Source organism: Coturnix japonica, chromosome 3 (assembly GCF_054131305.1).
Source record: "Coturnix japonica strain WE chromosome 3, WE-NBRP24, whole genome shotgun sequence".
NCBI lineage: Eukaryota > Metazoa > Chordata > Aves > Galliformes > Phasianidae > Coturnix > Coturnix japonica.
The window spans coordinates 22,959,975-22,969,446 of NC_140665.1; the positions used below are offsets into that span (position 1 = coordinate 22,959,975).

Here is a 9,472-nt window from a genome sequence, read left to right on the forward strand (position 1 = left end):
GTGACACCTTCTTTTTCTACTCCTTCATTTATGCTCGGCTTTAAGCTGGAGGTCTGGAAGCAGCTTTTTTAGAATGCATATATTAGAGGGTCTTGATCCCATTTGAATATCTCAGTAGTGCCATAGCAAATTACTGAAAGTTGTAACTTCCAAATAAAATCTCAGGGAACCATCTAATTATTTTTTAAATATATTTTCTTTTTTTTTTTTCCTTTCTTTTTCCTGATCATTTGAAGTTTATTCTGAATGTTTCATGTTTTAGAATAACAGCAAACATCCTTTCTGCTGGTACCCTGACAGCAGAATAGCTATTTTGGTTGGTGTGGCATTGGTTTTTTTCCCCCTACACAGTATAGTGTTTGCTTACTGCTGCTCCTTACACAGCCAATGCATATTCAATAACACACAGAGCACTGCTTCCGACTCACCCCAGAGCACGAGATGCGGGTTCAGGAGAAGCATCCACATGCAGGGGCTACCACAGAGGGCTGCAAGGGCAGGTCAGAGAGCAGCAGGAGCCCAGGCAGCTGCCCCAGCACAAGCTCTTGCCGTGCCCTCCCGCTGGCGAGGCAGCAGCTGGGCTTTCCAGCTGCGCACAGGGCTGCTGTTATGGCCCCGACGCACAGCGGCGGGCAGGAGGCCAGCAGACACCTACTCTCTGATTTATAGGCATCGCTTTGTTGTGCATTCCTGCTGCCTGCAGGATCCTGCTGACTTTACACATGCTTAGCTCCCAGTAAGATCAGTGGCAACTTCGCCTTCATTGAGATCGTAATCCCAGAGCCTCCAAGAGGGAATATCGACAGACAGTGCCAAACCACTTGGTATTCTGTGTTTAGAAGGCTGTGCAGGCAGCAGCCGGGAGTAATTCAGGGTGTATTTGCTGCTGCAGTGCGGCGCTGGCAGGACTGCCTAACCTCCTGGTGCATCAGCTTGCCCAGCTGGGAACACAGGCTGCAACGGGTGTGAATTCCCGTCTGGAAAGCGCGCTGAGATGCTTCAGAGAGGAGAACAATTGTTTCTACAGAGTTATTGTTCTCTGAAGAGAATTATTGCTTTTACAACTGAGAACAATCTGCTTGAAACAGTTTTCTGTCTTAGCCTTTTTTTTTTTTTTTCCACTGAAGTATTTTTATTTTATTTTTTTATACTGAGGAAATATGCCTCAAAGGCATTATTAGTAACATGTTTTCTTTCCTCTTTCTGAAATCCCACTTTTCAATGCTCTTTCACTCTCCAGTTCCAGGTTAGTGAGTACTGACAAATACTATCAACACATCTCGACAAAGAATAAAGTTCTGTCTGGAGACATTTCGCTCCCTCAAAAATGTTGAGCTAAGAGAGCTAAAGAAGAAGCGGGGGTGGGGGAAGAAAGAGAGAAATGAGAAACATTTCCAAACATAACATAAAAGGTCTTGCCTTAAGACCATGGATTTCCTTTTTGGTACTTTCAAAGAATGTGTCTTTAGTTCTCTTTGGCTGTGTGACCAACAGTTGTGGGGTGTGTCTGTGGTTTTCTTCTCTTCACAGTAACGCTATTGTTCAGAAACTGCAGCCAATTTATGGAAAGAGGTGGAATGTTTATGTAACTTACTTTGCTTTAGACAAGAAATAATAATAAAAAAAAAAGGCTGGTGGAGGAAGGCCAGTCAAAACAGGATTTTTCTTCCTTTCTGGACACAGATGTTGGGGAAAAAAAGCCAGCTCTGTCTTCGTGTTAAGCGAAACAGCATTTCCATTTTTAGACCCTTTTTTTTTTTTAATTAAGTAGGTCAGAAAAACAAAACCAGCCATTAGATTAGCGCTATAATTTACTTGCTTCAAAATGTGCCGTGTTTGAGAGCTGCTCTGTTGACATGCTTACAACACTATAAACTGAAAAATAGATATATTAGGGTCAGATGATAGCACTTTTGCCTAGACTGCTGTGTCCCAAACATATAGTTGGCAAGTACTGCCAGACTGCAGATGGTGAGTGTCTCTTTGTCACTAGAATGGTGTTCCCTGCCATTTCCAAATTAGCTTAGTTACAAATATGATTTGCTATTGCAAACTGAAGCAAGATAGCCAAAAGAATGAGTTATCTTATTTCTGTGTCCCCACACATTTTTCCACATATTGGAAAAGCAGAGAAATTAGGAGAAATTAGACTTCCACCTTATCTTCTCAGTACCCAAACACTTTGCTTGACCTCTTCTCCAACCAAATTCAAAATCTTTAGGTCAAATTCAGCTTTCCTAATTGGAAGAACAAAAATAAATCAATTTACTTCAAAGATCTTTAAATCTTAGGGCATCCTCAGGTGGCTTCTCAGAGTTTACAACAATGCAGGTTGAGCCTAATCTGAGCTAGGCAGGTGCAACTCACCTGAGGCCAGCATGTTCCATCAAAAGTGCCTCAAAATGTGGTTTTTAATGTAAGAAACAATTTGCAGCAACCGCTCAATGCCATCACAACACATATCCTGCTCATGCTGCAGTGCCACCAGCATGAGACCAAGTGGGCATCCAGCCAGGCTGTACAGACACCAGCACTGGCAATACTGAAAGAGTGTCTAAATTCATAATTTGCTCTTTGTATGTCTCAGACTTACACACGGAAGTTTCATAAAAACAACACGGAAAATATTATAAATAGAAAACAGAATGAAATTCGGTGGATCAAAACCCGAAATGAACACAGTGTTCTCTTAAGCCACAAGAAAATACAGAGCTCAAGGGAGACTGAGGAAACTGCCCCTGCCAAAATGTTTCAGCTTCAACAGAGAGAACAACTTCTGGAGGAAGATTCTGCTTCTATAATTATCCGATCCTTTGCCTCACTAAGACCACCAGTTTATTGCATTGGACCAATAAAGGCTTTTCAGGTGCCAGTAATGTTCAAGAGATTCCATCTTAGCCCAGCACTCAGGTGCCAGAGCACTCTCAACCTACTACCAAACTCCTAAGCTTTTCAAGTTCTCTGAAAGGCAGGGCTGCACCAGTATCAGTGAGGAAACTGTTCCAGCAACATTATTCAACTTGAAACCCCTACTCGAGTGTGCAGAGTTTATTTGACCCAACGGGCCAGATTGAGCTGTGATTGCCTTACCTCCTCGCCAACTGCAACAGAATTGCACAAGCATGAGCGGAGTCTGGTCCAACAACAAGTAATCTGCCATATGGAAGCTACTGAGCAGACATCTGCAGGACATTGAAAGTGCTTTTCTATATACAGCATAGAGTGCTACAGTTGTGCATTCCACAGAGACCCAGTTTGCAAAGGGATAGAACTGAAACATTACTTAGGGTTTTGGTTTCTTGGCCTTGAAAACTGAAATCTGAAAAGAATTATAGCCCAGTGCCATACCAAATCAGTTATGCAGTCATTCCTGGATTTTCCCATGGAATTTTTACATAAGAATTAGGCTGTATTTGATGCAAACCAACACACACAAAGAACTATGCTGGTCAAAGGCAAGTCAGCTTATAGATGACTTTCAGAAGTTTCTGAAAATGCATGTAAAGATCAATTATACTGAAACACCCTGCTAAAGATTACTAGAAATCTGATGACAGCTGACTCATTAAAAGCCATAATGCTTTACATCTTGTCCCTGTGAAGGTTTTCAGTACTCTCCCATTCAGACAGTTCTTACTTTCTCTATCGGTGCAGATTTCCCTCCCCACCTTGTACACTCTGTCCCACAAACTGGGAAACTGGAAATACCCTTTTCGTCTCCATTTGGACACCTTTGGCTTGAGGCATCGCTGGGGGATGGAGCAAGCTCTGCTGTTTCTCAAGAAATGGGCAACCTTTGATGGGAGGTTGGCTGCTGTCCAGGAACACACAACGAAGAGGCTCCCTGCAGCTTTCTCAGCTCTTTGTGTACCCATGCAGCAGCTGGGCACAATCTGCCCTCACAATGGTTTGTCTGTAACTACACAACCAAATCCAGTCCTAGCATGGAAGAGAAGCACCATCCAACCGGAGGTCAAGTTTTGAATTATAATGGTGTCCCTCCAGACTCCAGATATCTGAATCAGCTGCTTCCCCCTCCACTCAGAGCACTGTAGCTAATGTTCCATTATCCCACTGAAAGTCCAATAACCTTGAAAGGAGGCAGTTCTTTCAGAAAAGTGAAACTTTTGCTCATGAAAAAGAATGAAGATGACAGCATATTAATCAGGAAGAAAAGTCAGGCAATCAGTCTTTACTGCTTTGCCTTCATTGCAGGGGACCTGGTGTAAACTTTTAGTGAGCATGACTGTGCAACAGTAGGTCTCTGATTATTTCTTGTACCCTGTTAGAGCATTTAATTCAGTTCTCTAGTCCAGTCACAAGTACCAAAACCACTGCAAGGCTCAGAGTTAGTGATTAGTGTTACCACTGACCTTCAGAGGAATCCTGGAGGGAGCCTAATCCAATTCTGAGATGCGGACACAAAGGCTTACAGCACAGAATGACCATGATGGCCTGGTTGAAAAAAAGAAAGATGCTTTCCTTGAGTTTGGACTCATTTTGAGCCTTTTATGGTTAACTTGAAGCTTTTCTTTCATTGAGCCTAGTGTTGTCATAGCTTTCACTGCATTAATCTCTAGAGTTCAAATCCCCCTTTTTAACATGACACTTTGGATGTGAGATGACAAGTGTTAATATTCATTATTCTACTGAGCTATAAATATCCTGAGGTATAGCAACTTACTGGAAAGGACACAACCGAAATTATTTCCTCAGCCCTGTGCTTACATTCAGATCTTAACTACAGATAAAATCTTTCACATACTGAAATGAGCTCGTTGCACTTTTTATGCACTAGAGCTCACTCGAGCACTTTTATTTTAGTGAAAACTTGTAAAGTTAAAATAGACACAGTAGAAGACTTGCACATGCATATTTGCGTTCAGTCTACACACCATTCTCCTGTTGCAGTACATGAAGAAAAGCAATCATTTCAGAAGCTACTGGAGTTTCCCTACTGAATTTTTCTTGCAGATTATTCTTCTAACAAGATCTTACTTGCAATGTGTTTTCCCATCGGAGGTGTGCCAGATTTTTGGGGCAATGCTGAACAAAGGTCTCACCACCTTTGTAACACTAAACAGCATTTAGTCTCTTTCATAAACTTGATGGCCTGTAAATCTGGGGTGTTCCACACCCTCTGCATTCCTATGTCACATACTAACAGCCTCTTCTTTAATTACAAGGTGTGGCATATCTGGACAAGAGACAGCTAATCCTCCAGACGTGTGTGTGTGTTACGTTCACCCTAGAATTTCTCCTGTATGCAAAGTTTTGGCTCTGAGTATCAAAGGTTAAAGCTCACCAACCAAATCTTTAGCTTTTGGCCAGGTTTTGTACCATTTAATATTCTGGTTCACTAACAATTAAGTAGAAGTGCTCTGAGCACACCAGATTGAGATCTAAAGGCTGGGAGGTATGGCGATCTAGGAGTTTGGTTCATGCTGGTAACTGTTAACAAAACTTCAGCTGTCTGCAAACCTAACACTTCAACAGAAGCCCAGGTTGCATGGGCATCACAGGACTAGCCCTGCACAGCACCGGAGCTAAACATGACTGTGACTGTCGCCGGTGGCTGAAGCACACCACATCCATCACCACCGCCCAGTGCAGGGGAGGACAGACACTCCCCTGGACCCATGCCTGCCATGCTTGCCAGGCCATTTCCTCACCCCTGTCCAAGTCTGTCACCCTCCGTGCTTCCCACATCCCACAGCTTCAGGAAATCCAAAAAGCCTCAGCCCCACATGACTCCTCCCCTCCTTTCCCTTGAAATATTCCTCTTGTTCAAGGGCTTCACTCATAAGAAACGCCCTTTCAGCACCACCCGTCCATGGGCCACCACTTTGTGGACAACACTTGGCCGCAGGGAACACTGGGGGCTATGGGTGGTGGGCAGTGGCTTCTGGAGGAAGCCACTATGGGAAAGGCTCTCCACCACAGACCTGCCCTTACACAGAGGACTCCCCTCTGTAACTGACTGACTGTTCACTTTCCAGAGAAAGAAAATCCAGATAATTCTGGACTCCACATAAAAAGGAGTGCCTCTGCCTGTTTTCACATATTGCCTTAGGCAGACAGCTAGGATCTACAACTCGACTCTTCCTTCTGGTTCTGCCCTTTAGAAAGGGCTGTCTGGCTGGAATTCACTGCACTGAGTGTCCATGGTGAGGTGGTAGCAGTGGGGCTGACTGCAGTGACCTCTAAGGAGAGGCCAGAGCAGCTCCATGCCGAAGTCAGACACTTCCAATGGCACCACGATAGGGCACAATATCAAGATGGCAGCAGCTTGGGGAATAAGTACTCAATAAATGGTAAAGCTCTATAAAGGCAGAGAAGAAAAGTGTGAGAAGCAGCTCTGCGAATCTCACAGTGAGGAAAGAATGATGGGAGGAGGTACCAGAAGAGGGATTCCCATACAGCCCATGGAGAGAACCATTCTGGAGCAGTCTGTGATGGATTGCAGCCCATGTGAAGGACCCAGGCAAGGTAACAGTGGGAGGTAGAAGAAGTGGTAGGGACAAATTGCTACAGACTGATCACAAGCCATTCTCACCCTCCTTCAGCTGCTGGGGAGGGGGCAGAGAGAGAGCTGGGAATGAAGTTAAGCTTAAGAGCTGAGCTAAAGAGAAAGGAAGGAAACATGCTGTTTCAATTCTTCTCTTTTTTCACTATCCAAATATATTTTGATAAGCAATACATTAAACTGATTTTTCTCAAGTCAAGATAGCTTTGCCAATGCCAGTAACTGGCAAGCAATCTCTCTTTATCTTGACCCATGTGGGTTTTTTTATCCTATGTTTCCCCCTGACTCATCACAGTCACATGCTGGAGCAGCCACGGAAAAAGAGGACAAAAAGAAGAGTTATCCTGGCACTGTGGTCCAAGCCTGGAGCTCATGATGCTTCCTTATGAACTGAGCCATTATCTGAAGATTGCTCTGTTCACAGAGTTCCATTTCAACACAAGCTCATCATGAGGTTGAATTTGTGGGTTGGGAAACTAGTTATTTGCAAGGACAAGGCTATCCCTGCCTACCGCCCAGAGACAGTGTTCTTGAATAGGACAGAATCCTGAAGCAGTCCAGGGAACGTTCACTGAAAGGAGGGATCCTCCAGGAAAGAAATGAGAAAAGGAACAGATCACAGATTAGCAGCTTAACTGAAAGACTATGAAAAGCCCCTCTTCAGGGTTGCTAGGAACACTAGTACAAAACGCTGGCGTGAATTTTAGCTCATTTCCTTTGCTAACCAGTGCACGTTGTGTTGGCAGATGAGGCACTACCATACTGATATGGTGCCCTTTCTGCCTCAGACTGCCTTACCCTGACTACACTGCCCAAGAGTGCCAGGCAAGCACATAACCAGCTCCTGCTTCCACAACTGAACGCAGCAGAAAAACTTATTAATGCAAAAAGAAGAAATGCAAAAAAGAGATCATCTCTGGACATAGGCCAGACAAAACGTAACTTGCCATAACATAGCCCTGAAAGGCACTGCTAGCAAAACACCCTGGCATGTTACAGCATCCTCCCAGCTTGTACAAAAGCTGCTTTCTTGCCGATCTCAGTTTACTCTATTTCCAGGCATAACTGAAGTGTGTTTTGTTTTTCTTTATGGGTCACCTGGCCTCCCAGTAGGTGTTCTGGGCCACCGTTAAGGCTGAGGTAAGGCAAAGCTCTTAAACTGTTTTCTCCTCTTTGCAGAGCTTTTTATCTTGCCTTTTATTAGCTGAGCTGCAGAAGCTGCAGAGAGATGTACAGGTCCTTTCTTGAGGCAGTCCCTGAATAACCAATGGCTTCTTCTTTCTCCCAGAGCTACCCACAAAAAGCCAGGGACTGCAGAAGGCAGACAGTATCACCAGCATTGCCCCAGCCCCTCTGATAAACTCATATAGAAAATTCACTTGCAAAACTCAATTGTGAAGTTCTTGGGTGGAAAAAAAGAAGAAAAAAGCAGACTCAGAATGACAGTCTTTATAGACAAAACTGCTTCCTTCCAGTCTCTCCAGCTTCACCTGCTTCCCATGCTTGACGCAGCAAAAAATCCCATAAGAAGCTCATCTATTCATACTCAGGAACTGCTCATATTACTAATGTGCATAATCTGGATGAAAAAAGTCATCAAAACTTTAGTGCATTCCTGAATCCATATCCTGTCATATTCATTGTAGAAAGCATAGGAAAAAAAGAATCAACTTTGATGCAAAAACTTGACTTGTTTTATCCATGCGTGTAAGGAGTATTAAATAATGAGTCTGCAAGGGAAGTCAGTCACCCAATTCATCAGGACCATCTGGTTCATAAAGCAAGAAAAAGGGAACTGTTAATAAAGATATTCAGAAAGATGTGCTTAAAGGAAGGACTCTGCTTCCATGGAACAAAGACTGGTTCTTAGGTACGGAAAAGCACCACTAGTGTGAAGGTTAGATTAAGGGAACCAAAGGAAGCGTGATGTGAAATTGGAAGTGAAATGAAGGAGAGAAATGGAAAAATCTAATGAGAAACTGCTTGTCCGTGGATGGAGTCAGAGGAGGGAGACAGAAAATTTCATGGAAATGTTAATTCATGTCCCAGTAACAGCACATTTTTCCCCCTTCTGCCATCACCACATTCTCTAGTTTGTACACGACATCCAGCAATGAGCTCTGAGGGATGAAAGCACCTGCACTATTTGCTCAACTCTGCACCTGCTCCACAAGTGAAGAACAACAGGCCACATCTCATGCAACAGCTCATTGCTTGGGAACCCACCAGCCCAAAATCTTGCTGTTCCTCTGCGACTATTCTTCAAGTTTACAACCAGCAGGGTGATGCAGAAGTAACTGCAGAAGTAATTGCTGTGCAAGCCTACAGTAGTGCCAGAGGGTTGCTAACAGACCTGTAAGCATTATTTAGTGTCAGAAGCAAATTTCTGCGGCAGCACAGGCAGCTGTGATCCAATGCTTTGCAGCTGACAAACTGGAGGAAGCACTTGTGTAGCTCCAGAAAGGCGGCATTATCATGTAGACAGTCTGTGTTCCATTCTGGCTACTTCTGTCCTCATCACACCTGAATCCCATCCCTGGTGCTCGTACAGAAACCAGGGAGGATAGGGGAGGATGTATGGGGAAAAGCAGCATAGGAAAAAAATAGCTTTCATTTGTACTTTCCCACTCAAGATACCCAGTGCTATTTCTAATAGCTGATCACTGTCACTGCCCCAGATAAAAAGCAAAACAATAAAGCTCTGATGCATTATCTATACCTCTTGGCAGAAACTTCTATAGCAGCACATGTCAGAAACAAATGAGCTATATTTCATTCTGCCCACTGCAGAGATACAAAAGGTGGACCCGGACTCAAATCTCTGCCTGCAAAATTACGGCTCCAAGCCTACTGGCTTAATTTTGGGTTAAAACTCCTAGACTTGTCCTTTTCTAAATAGTAAAAAAAAAAATCCACTCGTTTGAGGCTTAACAAATGGTTTGAACT

At 43.7% G+C, this 9,472-nt stretch overlaps 1 protein-coding gene across 1 annotated transcript in view; it reads right to left on the reverse strand.

Moving 5' to 3' along the window:
- HHAT (hedgehog acyltransferase) overlaps positions 1–3,735 on the reverse strand; it is a 167,159-nt gene extending 163,424 nt beyond the window's left edge. The window contains exon 1 of the mRNA XM_032443397.2: positions 3,638–3,735. The gene's annotated coding sequence lies outside the window, so the exon portion shown is untranslated. The remainder of the gene's footprint in view (positions 1–3,637) is intronic.
- Between the last annotated feature and the right edge of the window lie 5,737 nt (positions 3,736–9,472).